The sequence below is a fragment of the Lactuca saligna genome, chromosome 7 (assembly GCF_052625555.1).
Source record: "Lactuca saligna cultivar CGN05327 chromosome 7, ASM5262555v1, whole genome shotgun sequence".
Taxonomy (NCBI): Eukaryota; Viridiplantae; Streptophyta; class Magnoliopsida; order Asterales; family Asteraceae; genus Lactuca; species Lactuca saligna.
The window spans coordinates 144,867,204-144,884,732 of NC_136423.1; the positions used below are offsets into that span (position 1 = coordinate 144,867,204).

At 36.4% G+C, this 17,529-nt stretch overlaps 1 long non-coding RNA gene across 1 annotated transcript in view; it reads right to left on the reverse strand.

Annotated features, from left to right (window-relative positions):
• LOC145007604 (uncharacterized) overlaps window positions 1-16,341 on the reverse strand; it is a 28,654-nt gene extending 12,313 nt beyond the window's left edge. The window contains exon 1 of the long non-coding RNA XR_013663006.1: window positions 16,078-16,341. This is a non-coding gene — a long non-coding RNA (uncharacterized LOC145007604). The remainder of the gene's footprint in view (window positions 1-16,077) is intronic.
• Between the last annotated feature and the right edge of the window lie 1,188 nt (window positions 16,342-17,529).

The window sequence follows — 17,529 nt, forward strand, 5'->3', positions numbered from 1 at the left end:
ATTCTTGGAAGCGGCTAATGATTCTTGATAGTTAATTTTTCATCTCCCTGTAATCAATGCACATTCTAAAGGATTCGTCCTTCTGCTTAACAAACAAAATTGGTGATCCCCAAGGTGAGAGGCTGGTCTGATAAATCCTTTTTCTATAAGTTCTTATAGTTGGCTAGATAGTTCTTGCATTTCAGATGGAGCCAACCAATAAGGAGATTTTGCTACTCGTGCTGCTCCTGGAATTAAGTCGATTCGGAATTCGACTTGTCAAATGAGTGGTATTCTAGGTAGATCTTCAGGAAATACATCTAGGTAGTTACATACTTGAGGTATGTCGTTGATTTATTTTGCTTTGCTTTTCTTATCTACAATGTGAGCTAAGAATGCACTATATTTCTTATGTAGATATTTTTGGGTCTTGGTGCAAGAAATGACATTGAGGTTTTTCCTAGACTTATCACCATAGATAATCAATACTTTTTCGTTAGGTAAGGGTAATCGTATGGCTTTTTCATATCATAAGATTTTGGCATGGTGTAAAGATAACCAATCTATGTCAGTTATGACATCAAAAGTACCAATACACATTGGCACGAGGTTGACGTGAAAAAGATAGTTATTTAGAGTTAATAAATAGTTTTCTAGAATTTCATGTGTTCTCTCGGTTTGACTGTTAGCGATTTTTACTTCATAGATTTCTTTTGATTTGCTAGACTCATGACTTAATGATTTTTGAAATGTTGGGGTTATAAAACTTCTATCAGCCCCAGAGTCGAAGAGTATGGTAGCATGTAAATTATTTATGAGAAACACAGCAGATACTACCGAAGGGTCCTAGATAGCTTCCCTGCTTCCGATTATGATTGCCCTACAGCGGCCTAAAACTTCCTGACTCCTTAAATTTGGACATTCCCTCTTGAAGTGTCCAACCTCACCATACTCGTAACACGTTCTTCCCCCACCATAGCATGTTCCAGTATTTGCTCCTTGATTAACTGTTGTAGGGGTCGTGCTCCTGTAGTAATTGGCAGTGTGCCCCTTCTTTTTATGCTTCATTCAAAAAAAACAATCACCTGCGTGCTGACGGTTACATTGACCGCACCATGGGAGTTTCCCATTGTAACATCCGGATTTTACCAGGTATTTTGTAAATCTAATTTTGTCATATTGTGAGAGGGACTCGGCGAGTTGGAGCTCAGACTCGCCGAGTAGAGACGCGGAATTGAACATTGGTGCGCGCCTGGACTCGGCGAGTCTAGGATATGGACTCGGTGAGTCTGCGCTGTGTAATGAAACCCTAAATCTCCGGGTTTGAGGCCTATTTAAAGGGCCTTATGGCCGTCATTTGTGCTCACCCAACCCTCAGTGAGTGACCATTGTGTTCTTGAGCTATTTGTGAAGAGGAAGGAGCCATTCTTGATCTTGTGTGTATTATCTAACAAGAATAAGGAGACCCTAGGCAAGAGGAAGCAAAGGAGGTTGCTATTTCGTGGATTTGGAGCTTAGATCATCACTCTAGAGGTATTATCTCGGACCATTTTCTGTTTAGTGAAGCATGATGCAATTTAGGGCTTGTGGTGGTCATTTATGGGATGATTTGATGCCCATTGGTTCCCTCTTTGAGTTGAGGCCATGGATCTGGATCCATAGAGGTCCAGAGAGCCTCACTCATCAAGCTTTATGAGTGACAATAGAGTCTTTGGCCTTGTGTTGTAGTATTTGAGTCATAAACATCATATATAGTCATATAAAGGTTGTATGTGCATCAAGATTGTAACTTTACGTGCTAAATGAGCTTGGAGGGACTAGATCTATGGATTAATGAACTGGATCTGACCTTTAGAGCAAGATTGAGTCAGTTCATGGCATGGACTCGCCGAGTCCGAAGAACAGACTCGGCGAGTAGCATGAATGTTGCCCAACCACTCTGTGAGTGGCCTCGCCGAGTTGGGAAAGGTGGACTCAGTGAGTTAAGGGGGAGTCAGAATGGACAGGTGGACTGAGTCTAGCTGGACTCGCCGAGTTGTTCTTGAGACTCGGCGAGTTGAGTTGTGGTGGCCCCACAACTCATGCCAGGTGGAACTCGTCGAGTTGAGGGAATGCTCGACGTGTCAAGGGAGGATTCCAGGGAAATTGGTGTACATGCCCAGACTCGCCGAGTCGCCTGGGTACTCGCCGAGTCCGTTCAAAGTTGACCGTTGACCGTTGACCAGCGTTGACCTAGATTGACTTGTTATAGTGTGGTCAACCCCAGTGGGGAAAGTGTTAATTAGAGGTGTATTGTGCTATAGGGGGGACGACAGCTCGACAGGTCGAGTGATTAGCGATTTCAGGTTTACGATTTACCGAGACACGCGAGGTGAGTCTTCTCACTATACTTTACCTTGAGTAGGTAACCAGAGTTATGTGATAGAGTATTTGTATGCTATGTATGTTATGTGTTGTACTGCATTACTTCTATGTGTTTGATGCTATGCATGTTTACAGAGTTAGAACCGGAAGGTTCACAGAGTTAGAACCCGAGGGTTCACAGAGTTTGGGTGCACGGACCCACAGAGTTATAGCCTCGAGAGGCTAATATGTGTTATATGTAGTATTTTGGGGAACTCACTAAGCCTTGTGCTTACAGTGTTGATGTTATTGTTTCAGGTACTAGTGACGACCGCGGGAAGGCGCCGGCTTGATCCGTACACACACACATTCGGAGCTTGATATCATGATCTTGGGATTTTGTATTGTCTTGTTTGGATAATTAAAATGGTTGTTTAATGAATATCAATGGAATTATGTTTTATAAAAATTGAAATTTTTGTTTTGAAAATTTCCGGTGTTACACCCATCATACTTCCTTGGTTGTATTTGTATTGTTGTCATGGTTGTATAATTAGTTTCCGCATCTTATCTCTTCTCAGATGATTGTCTGGGGTTCTTCCTAATAAAATTGTACTTGTATGTTCCAGATTTGAGAGGTTCAACTTTAGCCACCATAAACTTCCCTTAGCTTTCTATGTTATTTAGTTGATGAGCAATTAGATATGTACTATAATATGTAGTAGGCTTTCATGCAATCACCATCCTTTTGATCTGTAGTGGTACACCCCAGATATATCGCTCGATTTTCATGTATTCTGGGGTAACAAGTGTGAGACACATCACCGTAAGGTCATTGAATCTAGTGTTATAAGCAACTATCTCTGAACCCTTCATTATTAAGTTCCACAGTTCTTATTCCAGCTTTTGTATTTCCTGTCTTGGGTAATACTCTTCTACTAGCACCATCTTCAACTCCTCACTTTTCATAGAATTTTCAGTATTAATTCCCATCGGATTTACATGGCTATTCCACCATGTTAATTGTTCATTAGAAAAACCACATGCTGCAAATCGTAATTTACAATCATCTAGACAGAAACTTATTTGAAAGACAGATTATGTCTTTTCAATCCACCTGGTTATGTTAACAACCCCTTCAGTTCCATGGAAGCTCTTTGATTTTCAATTCATGAAGTCTCCATAGGTACACATTCTGGCGGTTCCTACATTGACTTAATTTCTAATTCCACCTGTTGTGACATTAGCTAGAGCTCCAACAATTCTCAGAGCTATAAGTTCTTCAAGTTCTGTTGAACTTATTGATGAATTTATTTCTTGTGGTGGTGGTTGTGGTTGTTGCTGTTGTTTTGTTTGTTGATTAACTAAGCTATCAATTGTATGGAATAGCGGTGCTATAGCGGCGCTATAGCGTTTTGCGGAGGTCAGGAACCGCTATTTTCAACTTAGCGTTTTCATTTCGCGGTACCGCTATTAGCGGCGCTATTCACCGCTATTTACCGCTATTTTAATAACCGCTATAGCGGTGCTATGGGCGCTATTCCATTTTCGTTCACATTTAGGGTCATTTTGTTACTTTGTCAATGAAAAACTAGTTTTAATGATCTCACTACACTTTCATTTTAAAATTCCCAAACAACTAACATAATTAAAAGCATTCAAAGGAACTACGTCTACCGACAAATCTGTTTCTTATCTTTTTCTGTACTCACGACGACTTGAGCTGCTATGGTCGGACTCCGTTAATGCTTTTTGTAAATCGAACCACACCTATGAGGCTACGACTTGGGACTTAACTCTTTATATCAACCATGACCTACTAATACGATATTGAATACGGGCAATACAATTAATCTCTATTAGACACTTTAACACTACGTGGTTTCCTTATTACCATAATAGAATATTATGCTATATTTTTATATAACTTTTTAGGTTTATGATATTAAGTCTATATAAACTTATAGTATTGATATTCAAATATATATAACTTCTATATAAATATAATATAAAATTATAAATTATACGTAATATTAAAAAAAACATTATATCACCGCTATACCACCGCGATAACCGCGATCTCAAATAGCGGCATGTGACCGCTATTGAAATTTTGACCGTGATAACTGCATAGTTGATTAAGGTTTAACTAAGCACGTCTTCTTCTAGGCATTTTATTTAATTCCTATTATAAGTAGTAAGAACATTATGAACTTTCTGAAGCATTTAAATTAGTCATTTAAAATACGAGTTCAAATGACTTTAATTATTATTCAAAGTATAAGACATAGTGGGCGACACAATTTGTCACAGAATTATTGTAATATATGCTTCATTTTTGTTACCAGTGATTACATCAGTTTATTATAGGTTCATATGAGAAAAGTTTCTAAAAACATTACATAATTTGCAAGGTTTACTACACCCTTGAAAGAAACTTTTCCCCATTACCTTAACTATACTGATTTTCATCTCCTATTTTACATAATCACCAGTCCTACTCCATCTACCAGTATCCCAGGTGATGACCCAGTGCGTCAGTGAGATGAGTCATTTTCTCCTCAACTACATGATTCTTGTGCTCCAACTCTCCAGTCCGTTCCTCGTTTCTTGAGGTTCGATTGTAGAGCTCCAGTTCTACAACCCTTGAGTCGTGAGTAATCATGTCGTTATCAGAGAAATTAATGCTATAATAGACATCCATCACCGCCTCTTGATCTTGGGTTCTTTGTCCTTCTAGCCTCCGTACCTGTCCTGAGAGATAACTAGTATTCCCTTCGATAGTTCCATTATGTTTTTGATTCTCACACTTTTCTCAAACAATTGAGAAAAGGTGTCAATCTCAGGAAAAGGTGAGCGATGTGGTCGGATGATTGAACAATCTCATACTTGTTAACAACTCTTTTTTCTACTACCTACTGGCCACCCTTTTGTGCTATCCTCGCAGGTTTATCTTGGACTCTATGGGTATCCAAAGATGTCCCCTTTTATTCTTCTTAATCCTTATACATTTTGGTATGGACTTATGAGCCATATGTTTCATCTTGGCTCTTCCTGGAAATTGACAATAAAGAGTATTCATTGGTTATATAGAAGATGCAACTGATTATGTCTCTTCCAAGGGTTCGCTTTCTTCCATAGGTTCGCTCTCTTCCCTTTCCTTAGATGGTTCGTCATATGGTAAAGGCGATCCATCGTATGAGGGTATTAGGTTGAAAATAGTTGGAATTCTGGTGTAGTAAGGATCACCTACCAAAAGTGGGGATTGAATCTCTTATTCTTCATCTGTATCTTCTAGGATTATCCATTCTTGAGAATGAGCCATGTAAATTTCCTATATCAAATATGATAATCATATATTTTGGATCACCAAGTGTTTAGTCTATAAAATATTTCTTCCAATTTAAATAGTCCATATGATCTGAGTATAATACAATGTAGTTCTCACGTACACCTAGTTGTGATAGGATCTACGTACATATAAACATTAGTTGGAATAATTGATCTAAATCATTGAGATCAAAAGCATTCCGGGTGTTTTGGTGTATTCTCATGGTGGGTTTGAGTCTTTATATGCGAATCTATATTTCTTAATTGTTGTATTCATCCTTTATTAATTATTGTACGTTACTTCATGTCTAGCTGATAAGGTACTGGCCGGTCAGGACAGTCGTAGGGTAAGATCATTGTAACATATAGTCGTTCAGAAATCCAACAACCCAAAGTGACGTGTCTATCCTGTCACTACTCCCATAAGTAGTCATTCAGTAGAATAACTAATAATACTTTTTATTGTATGTTAAAGTGTAACATCCGGAATCCCAGGTATATTATTCTAATATTTTATTTTTGGAATTTTTGAAGAAACTCGGCGAGTTGATGCTTAGACTCACCGAGTAGGGTCGTGGATTATCATCCGGGTTCGTATTTGGACTCGGCGAGTCCATGAGTAGAATCGGAGAGTCCACGCTGTTTAATGAAACCCTAATCCTCCGGGGTTGGAGCCTATTTAAGGTCACTCTTAGCCTTCCATTGCGGCTACCAGTCCCTTGAGAGCACCCTAAGTGAGTTGGATTGTTTGGGAGGAAGGAGAAACCATAATTGATCTTTCTATATTTGGTTTAGCAAGAAGAAGGTGACCAAGAGCAAGAGGAGACTGAAGAAGGTGTGATTCTAGTGGTTTCAGAGTCCAGAGACTTCAACTTGAGGTATTCATTCAGATCTTCTTCAGTTTTGGTATTGATTCTTCGAGTTAGGGTTTTCTAACCTCTTTTGAGAATGATTATGTGGAGCAATTAGTCCCTTATCGAGTTTATGCTTTGGATCTGGACTCAAAGAGGTCCGAAGACCTTAACCCTTGGAGCTTTATGAGTTATCTTGGGAGTTATGAGCATAAAAGGCCATTTTTAGGGCTAAATCACCAAATGATTCCATCTAGATAATATATGAGTGTCAAGGTCTGGACTTTACGTGATTATTATGCTTGGGAAGGACAGATCTATGGATTAGAGGAACAAATCTAACCTAAGGAGTTCAATGGAGTTTGTGCATGGCATGTACTCGCCGAGTTGTTCTTGAGACTCGGCGAGTTGAGTCGGGGTAGCCCCTTGATTCTTACCTAGGGACTCATCGAGTAAAGGGAGGGACTCGACGTGTTAAATGGGACTAAAGAGTTAATTGGACGCAGGTGGACTCGCCGAGTTGCCCAAGTGCACTCGCAGAGTCGGGTCAAAGTTTGACCGTTGACTTTGGTTGACTTTTGGGGTTTGGTCAACAATGAGGGCCTTTGAGCCAAAGGAAGGGTAAAATGGCCTTTTACCCTTCTGAGGGTGCTTAGAGAGAGTAGAGTCTAGATCTGAGAGTTATATTTATGAGAGTATTACTTTATGTGTTTAGGCGGAGGCTAGATCGTATTTCTACCGAGTTAGTGATTTACCGGGACATCTGAGGTGAGTCTTCTCATTATACTTTACCAGGAGTGGTAATTAGAGTTATGAGCCAGAGTTATCATATGCTATTATGTGATGTGTTGTACTACATTGTTTCTATGTGATTTATATCAGAGTTAGAGCCGAAAGGTTCACAGAGTTAGGATAAGAGGGTCCACAGAGTTAGGGCCCACGGGCCCACAGAGTTATAGCCTCTAGTGGTTAGTATGTGTTATGTATGGTATTTTGGGGAACTCACTAAGCTTTACGCTTACAGTGTTATGTGTTATACGTTTCAGGTACCAGTGATGATCACGGGAAGGCGCCAACGTGAATCGTACACACGCATGGATTTTTATGTATTTGATATTGGGAAACATTTTTATGAACCAAAGTATTGATACAATGGGATTTTGTTCTTTAAATGTGTTTGATAAAATGTGTTTAAAAATGTGAAAATTTGTTTTAAATTTTACGGTGTTACATAAGGGATATACCTAAACTGGATAAACTAAGCCCTAGACTATAGTCGTGGATTCCAAAGAAAGTACTAGTTCTCTTTAGTCAATAGCTCTTATACCAAACTGTCACACCCTGGTCAGTACCGGAAACACCGGGTTATGTAACTTCATCTTTATATCACATTTATTTAACATACATTGAACAGTACAAAAGAATTATATAAATTACATACCTTTATTGATGATAGAAAGTTACATTATTCCTATTTCCTAGTATTTATTACACAATATCCGAACTATCTCACACGTCTTCACATATATATGTCTCATATGACCAGAAAGGATAATAGTAAAACTTCCCTTGTTTGAGTAACATTCCAGCTTATCAAGTTCCTGAAAACACATGTGTTTTGAAAATACATCAACATAAAGTTGGTGAGTCCACATGTTTTGGCTCTGAGTAAAAATAGTACTTTTTCCAAGTTTAAAAAGAATAAAACATAGTTTGAAAATATCATTCTGACTCATACTTATCTTTAATAGATTGTATATATCCTAAGTATATTGGTTGACTTATTAAATAAGTGATATACCTATAAATTCCTATATACTATGAGTATAAGTGTTTGTAATTCTATACTAAGGTAGATTGCTACATATAAATCGTATTTCAATTCTATGAGAGTATATATGCTAGGTATAATTGTTTACTTAATGAATAAGTAGAATACCTATAAATTCCTTGTACTTAGATTATTCGTGTTTGGGAAACTTATACTTAACATTATTACTTGTATATCGACAAAGTATAATGTTTCTAAAATAAAATTGTGCTATCATGAGTCCATAACTGCTTCTATATGACATACAAGACCTCGGATTGGTACTACAAAGGATCCCACCATTGGTGCGACAAAGGATTCCACCATTGGTGCCATAAAAGATTCTGCCATTGGTGCCACGAAGGATTCCACCAATATAAATACTTTGTGCATCGACGTCGGGTCCACAATAAAACAAATAAAAGGACAATTCGTCATCCGGTTGGTTTCATAAACAGTGGGTTGTAGCTAGGAACCACGAGTCGGGGTGTCAAGCCATATAGATCTATACACAACTTCCTCGTTCACATAGGATTAGCGGTTACAGGTTAGAGGATTTCCCCTAAGATTTCCAGTCTTATTCGATGAATCAAATAGCTCATGTAGACTTTGTTGGGTTCCTATAGTTCTAACAGTAAAAGCATATTCGTGTCTAAAACCCTAAGTTACTAAACTATGCTTTAAACATTACTCCTAATTTTCATAATACTTAGGCAATATAATAGCTATAACTTGAAGTAAAAACCAAGTTTTACCATACATAAAACCAATAATAGCAACACACTTAACAAGTCAATGATGAATTCAAATTATCAAATATATAGATCAATACCGAGTTATAACCAATGTAAAACTTATGATAATAACATACCAGTAGTTGTATAGTTTCCAAGATATAAGATATATCATAAATATATATGATTTAAAACTACTATATCCTGACTAATAGAATTTTATGCTGATCCGAACATACGATTATATAAATATAATATTGACTTATATATAATATTTAGCATGCATTTTCCCCTGAAAATATTAAAAAGTGGAGTCGTGAAACTCACCCTAGTAGTGTGATTTGATAGAATCTAACTAGAAACGGTGAACAGTTCATGATCGTCGGGCTCAAGACAAGGAACGCCTTCTACAAACGAGAGAGAGAGAGAGAGAGAGAGAGAGAGAGAAATTAGTGTAAGGAGGGTAAGGTTCGAACTTGCTATTTATAGGCTATCCAAGATAAGTTCACATCGAGAACATATACCACAATACTTCTGGGCAGTAGCCACTGCAACTGCCTGTTTCACCCAAAACAGATCCCTGATCAACAACGGGATTGAATTCACTCATTATGAAGCAATGAAAAAGAGCAAGCCTAATGTCAAATTCTTTCACATCTTTGGTTTTCGTTGTTACATAAAAAAAAAAAAAAAAAAAGAGGATTAACTAGAAAAAATCACACCCAAGGCTAATGAAGGTATCTTTCTTGGATCTTGCCTTCATGATGCATCCCATATAGCTCTAAGAAAGCGAACTAGGGTGATAGAAGAAAGAAGTGTTTTCACATTTGATGAAAACTATGTGAGGCTTTTGGATCCAAAACACTTTGGTACTCAAATGGTAGTACCTTTTGATAAAAAGAACCAACCATCACATGTTAATGCTTCTACTCTAGTCCATGATATTGAAGTAGATTTTGAATTCCTCTTTCCAACTCAACCTTCAACCCTAGAATCCGAAAAAATCACAAAAAAAACTTCTCTTGATGTCTCTCAACCTCATCAATCATCAAAAGACTCCAATTCCACCAAATCTCAGGTTGTGGGGGGAACCATCTTTGAATGATTCTATTCCTAAAAGTCCTTTAGAATCTTCTGAACCAGTCACTACATCTTTTAAGGGGGAAGCACCTATAAATGGTTCCATTATTAAAGGTACTTTATAAAACTCCCAACCATCCATTCCATGATTTCAGGCGGAACCCCACTCAACTTTTTCCATTCCTTATGGTTCCTTCACATCCACTCCATATGTTGAATTCAAGTGTAACGCCCGTGTTTCTGGGATAAAAACATTAATAAAGTTTTAACAGTCTAGGTCAACCTTTGTAACTTATTTTGAAGTAATAAAGAGGAATTATGTGAATATTATGTGAATTATATGCTTATTTGCTTAATTATTATGATTTAATTAATTAATTAATAATGAAAATAAGCCTTTAAAATAATATTAGAAAAAGCCTATATCTTTTAAGAAAGTTGTAGTGGCCGAAACAAGGATTTCGAAGATATAAAGAACGCTGAAATCCGAGTTATAACGAAGAAGTTATGACCTGTCGAAGTTTTGCGACGAAATCGGCACGGCACCGGGAAGCGTAAAAAGTGAATATTGCGATAAAGTGCTTTTTAGCCTTAACAATCTAAACGAAAGTCATAGTATTCGTTAAACCGAGAATTTTGATAAAAAGAACGTCCAAATCTGACTTCGTATGAGGAAGTTATGATTTTTCTAAGTTTTAGCTTAGCAATAGATAGCTAAATACTCGAATTTAAGATCGAGCGAAATTTAGCCGACACAATCTAAACGAGAATCGAAGGTCTCGTCAATAGTAGTACAACAGTAAAAAGACTGACGAAAACGGATGTTGGATGAAGAAGTTATGAATTTTTAATGGATTTTCCTATCCCGGTCTGTTAAAAATATTAATATTAAAATTAAAGTCAAAATTAGCCGACTAAGTCTAAACGAAAGTTGTAGATCATGATTTTAGCTATGCGTGCATATAAAGAACGTCAAAAATGGAGCTCGTATGCGAAAGTTATGGATTTTATAAGTTCAGGGCTCAAAATTCGAAAATTTTCGCATGAACAGTAACCGGACACGTCACCCCTCTCGCGAAACCGCCTCAAGGCCGAAGCTGCTGCGTCACCGAGTCGTGGACGAATCCAAGACCGACGCGTTCCTTCTTCATGTCAGCTTCTGATAGGCCGAAGCTGAGGTCCAATAGAAGAGCGACGTGCCTCGCATCGGTGTTCGCTTCTCGACCCTTCATAGCTCGCTCCGTGTCTAGCCTCGTTGCTGCCACGCGCCTCATTCCCTCGCTGCCACCTCTCCTTTCCGTGTCCGAACCTCGTAGGTACTACGTGGAGCATCCTTAGCCACAAGACCTCGACCTCGCACCCTATATAAAGGGGAGGCTGCGAGCCTTTCCGACTACTTTTGGAAATTTGACATTTCTCACCCCTAAACTTTTATTTTGACTTCCCCCGAAGCCCCGATATCATTTTTAAAGCCCGGAATACTTCCTGAAGTGCCCGAAAACCCGGAAAATTTTATATTTTCGGTTTTGAAGCTCCAACCCTCGCAAAGCCCGGTTTCTCAATAAAACTCCCGGATTTATCAGAAACGATCATTTTAAGGAACGAATTGTTGTCCGATTATCATCAAATCAAGTGAGTGTATAGTCACTTTCATCTTACACATCGATATGAATTATTTTCTATAAAATACGTGTTATGTGTAATTATATTGATTGTTTATTTGAGATGATTTTTGAATACAATGTTTTATACAAGTTATAAATTGTATATGTATTTTATCTACAAATATGTTGGATAAAACATGGGTAGACGAAATAGTTGATGTGTGTTAAAATGATGAGAGGCCTCAATGTTTTTGGTGTTCCAGTCATCTAGCGGAGTATGGATGACGACCACGGACTCTTCTAGATAGTCCAGTGGAATGCTGGCAGGCTCGCAACCTGTAGGTGTTGTGAACGATGTGTTCACCGATGTACTCCATCCCCCTCATGGTTGCCTTTAGTACATTTATTGTTGAGGAACCCCCTTAGCAGTAGTGTCCATCCCGATGATAAAATCCTTAGACTAGGTTCCTTGTATAGGTGTTTAGGGACGTAAAGTGAGGATAACGGGAATGGGTAATCAGCGTCATTGTTGGTTGATGAAATTAATAAATTTATTGTTGATCGATGAAATTAATAAATTTATTATTATTTGTGGGTTGAAAACCCTATATGCTCACCAGGCTTCCAAGCCTGACCCACTCAGCTTTCTGTTTTACAGGTAGTAGACTCAGAGCATAATTATGATGATGATGAGGGACTTTTGGATTATAGGCCATTAGTTGTAAATAACTGTTGTAAGGCTTATAATATACTGTTTATACTTATGTAATGTATCGAACATGACATCCCAAGTCTTTTAATGAAATACATTTCTAAGGAAATGCTTTTGATAAATCTTTGTTATATTATTATTTTGGGACAAATTCCGCGATTCTTTTATTAAAAGGTTACTCTGATTTTGAAATAAAGTATAAACAAAACCGGTCTTTTCTGGCCGTAAAATTGGGAATGTCACATCAAGCATCCAACAGTTGAGGGGGGACCACCTGTTTCAAGTAGTTCTGGACTTTTTCAAGAAAATATTCTTGAAGGAACATTCACTTCTAACTACCCATATCGTCCAAGAGATTAATATAAGATAGTTTGCACTCCTCAAATTCTTAAGGAAACTTGTCTCACAAAATGGAAAAAGGATCATCCTGCCGATCAAATCATAGGTGATCTAGATTTTGGAGTAGTGACTCGTTTAGCAACTAAGAATGAATGATTTTATGCAAGCTTTATGTCCATGATAGAGCCCAAAGGAGCCAAAAAGACTCTACAAGATGCAGATTAGGTAAAAGCAATGCAAGAAGAGTTAGCTGAATTTAAACACAACAACGTGTGGGACTTAGTGCTAACACCAAAAGGAGTATTAGTTGTTGGTTCAAGATGATTTTAAAGGAACAAGAGTGGTAAAGATGGAGTCATCATCAGGAACAAAGACAGACTAGTTGTCAAAGGCTACTTACATCAAGAAGGTGTAGACTACGATGAAACCTTTGCACCTGTTGCAAGAATAGAAGCGATTACGATTTTCTTGGCATTTGATGCACACAAGAACTTTAAAGTTTACAAAATGGATGTGCATTGTGCATTATTGAATGGCAAAATCAATAGGGATGTATATGTTCAAAAACCTCTTGGATTCAAAGATCGAAAGTTCCCAAACCATTGCTATAAGCTTTCAAAAGGTTGTATACAAATTTAAGAAAGCTCCAAGAGAATGGTATGGAACTTTGTCCAAGTTGTTAGAAGAATCCAAATTTTAAATAGGTTCTATCGATCCCACTCTCTTTAGGAAAATCCACAACAACCATCTGATCGTTGTGCAAATCTATTTCGACGACATCATATTCGGTTAAACCAACAAGGACCTTAGTGATGGGTTTGCTAAGTTGATGAAAATCAAATTTAGAATGAGTATGATGGGTGAGATGAACTATTTCCTTGGTTTAGAAGTTCGTCAATCTCCTAAAGGAATTTTCATTTGTCAAGAGAAGTATATAAAAAACCTGTTTAAGAGATACTCCATGGAGAACGCACCTACTGCAAAGACACCAATGTCTACATCCTGCAAGCTTGATTCAGCCTTGATGGTAAATCTGTAAATCAGAAGCACTACAAAGGAATGATTAGCTCACGATTGTACCTTACAAATAGTCAGCCAGACATCATGTTTTCAATATGTTTGTGTGCATGCTTTCAAGCCAATCCAAAGGAATCACACCTCATGGTAGTCAAAAGAATATTCAAATATCTAAAAGGAACTGTTTATATGGGTCTATTCTATCCTGCTAAAGTCAATATCTGTCTCCAAGCCTTTACTAACTCAGATGCAAGCTCGACAGAAAGAGCACTTTTGGTAGTTGTCAATTCTTAGGAGGCAGATTGATTAGCTGGACTTCAACGAAACAAACATGTGTTTCAACTTCTACTGCTGGATCTGAATATGTTGCTCCCACTAGTTGTTGTTCTCAAGTGCTCTAGATGCAAAAACAACCGAGAGATTATGGATTCAAAATGCAACAGATCCCCATCTATTGTGACTCTAAGAGTGCAATTGCAATCTCCCACAATCCAGTTAACCACTCAATGACCAAGCACATTGTATCAGGTATCACTTCCTAGAAGATAATATTTAGAAAGGTCATACTGAGCTTAATTTTGTTCCTATGGATGAAGAAACTACACATGTGTTCACAAAAGCTCTGGATGAATCCAAGTTCTTACACTTTCTTAGACAACTTGGCATGCTTAATCCAAATTCTCTAGGCATTTGAAGGTTTTTTTTACAAAAAGTTTTTTTTAACTCCAAAAATATTTTACTTTAGCTTTATTTTAAACAAAAGAAAACTCCAAAAAGATTTTACTTTCACAAGAGAAAAGTACAAAAAATATTTTATTTTATGTATTTTGTCTTTACTTTAAACAAAAGAAAATACCAAAAATATTTTATCTTTCGTTTTTTTCCTAGGAAAATGCAAGTTGTTATCACAACTATGCAAATGAAGAAGGTTAGTTGCTCCACACTTTAATGAATTTTCAAAATACTAAATTTTGTTGTTCTTCAGTTTGCTTTAGTACATAACTAATATTGGTAGTTTAGTGACCATTAAAAAACTTCATTGTTATACTCTACTTAGAGTTATAACATACATCAACTGCTAATGTTATATGGGATAATATGAAGCAAACTCTAAGGCTTAGTTAAGCCAATGTGTTATAATATACTTGTGGCTTCCCAATCCTAGTGAACTCATGAGACAAAAACACAAAATTTTGTAGTTTGAGGGACATAAAAAGTTTTGCTCTGTGAATATCTATACCTTATAAAAAGCCTCTCCGTTAAAATAAACCGAGTCCAGTTTCAAGTTTATCTGCTTAATTTCTACACTTTAAGTCTAGTTATATATTAAATAAGTTATAGTTCAGGAGTGGAGTCAATATGTGACCTTTGAGAACTTGGCCAGTAAACCACTCGGGATATTGAAAATATGTCCACCTATAGTTTATTAACGCGGATCGGACCGGGAAGAAGTCCGGTACATGCGTTTTTATAGAAAATCATGGGCTCCATTAGCAGCCTTTGATATTCCGAGCACTCAAATGAATTTCTTAGAAAGATGCGAACTAAAGTATTAATAGAAACAAACTTAGAAATTTTTTGCTTTTTTATTCTATCAAAAGTTAGAGTTATGAGAAAAGATAAATCAGAAAATAAATAAAAAAAACACATTCAATAAAGTGTAGTTATACTCTTCGGTTAATTCTTATATATAGTATTTTCTCTTTAAAGTCGTGTCACTTGGAATTTGGCGACACTTTTTAAAACGAAAGGGGTAAATAAAAGGGTATAGGTGGTAGGAATGTCAAAAATGAATGTTGTTCAAAATAAGTGGGGAACATTTATGAGGATTGTCAGTATTTAGGCTTTAAGAAGTAATCAGACCTTAGACACAAATATATGCATTACGGTGAGACATAATTGGTGAGTTCAAAATGGGTTGTTCTATGTGATGTTAATGAGTTCAAAATTAATCAACAAAGGAAATTCTTTACAATGCGAAGTGAAGGATCATACGCAGAATTTAGTTGATTGATAAATCTGTAAATGATAGCAAGATAATATACAATGCTTCTAAATTTGTCATCCTTTTAAGTTTTAATTTTTATTTATAATTATTTCTTCCACATGCACACACTTCACCGCATTTTACTATTTCCTTCTCAAATTCTCTATCCACATGAACACACATTACCATAAAAGTTAGATTATTTAGTGTTTGAATTTTTCATACTTTCTGTTTAACTTATGCCTTAGAATCTAGGTAAAGTAACTAAGTTAGATAGAGAACATCACTTACTTGATCATGGGACGCCGTTAGCCAAGTGGAACATCTTATGACAAGTGGATCATCCTCTTCAAGAAAAACATATGTGTTGGTCATGGTTTATGGAGCATTCTCGTATATAGTGAAGAAGGAAAAGATCAAAAACTTTTAAGGACATTTGTGAACCATCTCAGACCAACTGGAAGCATATTGGATCAACTTCATACACTTAGACCAACATGGAACAACTTCAGTTACATGGACCAAATTTGGAGTAACTGCATTCAACTAGGAGCATATCTTAGATTCTCTTGTAGCAACTTCATTAGCTTGGACCAACTAGAAGTACTTTGGAGCAACTTCACAAACTTGAAGGATCTTGGACCATCTTCATCCAACTTGGAGCAAATGCATGCACCTGGACCATCTTGGACCATCTCCACTTCCTTGGACCAACTGGATATATGATTGAAGCATCTTCTTTCTTCTTGGATCATCTTGGACCATCTTCACCAACTTTTGGACTCTTCAAGTTTAGGTTCGCTGAATTTTTCCAATTTCTTCACAAAGATACAAGTCATAAGCCAAGATTTTTTCGCAAATTTTTATCTAAAATCTATTGATTTGTCCGAATTTGCAGTCATAATTGTCTGATTTCGTAGTCAACCTAAAGATTTCCTAGTCAAAACTAACTATTAAAAAAAATCTACATACAAATCCCATATGAAATGAGAGCATTTCATAAATGAATTATAATCCATTTATGAAATTGGACTATGTGTACTTCAAATAATGATTTCATAGATGGAATGAAAACATTTCATAGATGGAATGAAAACATTTTATAGATGAATCCATCTATGAAATGAGGCTACCTTGTTGATATTTATGGTTCAAACCATGATTTCATGGTTGGTTATTGTTGATTTTAAAGATGGAAAATCCATATGTAAATGTACAAGTCTTGGATGCAAAAATGTACATAAAATGTTTGTATGTTTGCAGATGGAATATTCGTTTCATAGCTAATCTTAATCCATTTGTGAAGTTGATGGCTATTGTATATAATTTTGAATTTTTATTACTTTTTATAATGTAATTAACAAATTTGGCTATATTATTAATTTTCTTTTATTTTTCACTAAATTAAACTTCAAATATAAAATGTCGGTAAATCGTTTTATGAGTTCAAAATTTTAAGTTACATAAATGGTCCTTGGCAATTTAATAGTTTATGCTCTTTAAAAACGAATATTCTTTTCGGTTGGAAATAAAATTTACAAAGATGGTCCCTGTAAGTTTATTCATTTTAATAAACTGATAGTTCTTTTTAATATTATTAATCTGATTTTAGAAAGATAAGTTTTTGTATTTTAATGATTCAAATATTTTGACTTTTGAGTATTAGAATAAACGGGTGAAATTTTATTATGAACAACGTAATTAATATAATTGATTAATTGTTATTTGAGCGAACGAGAAACA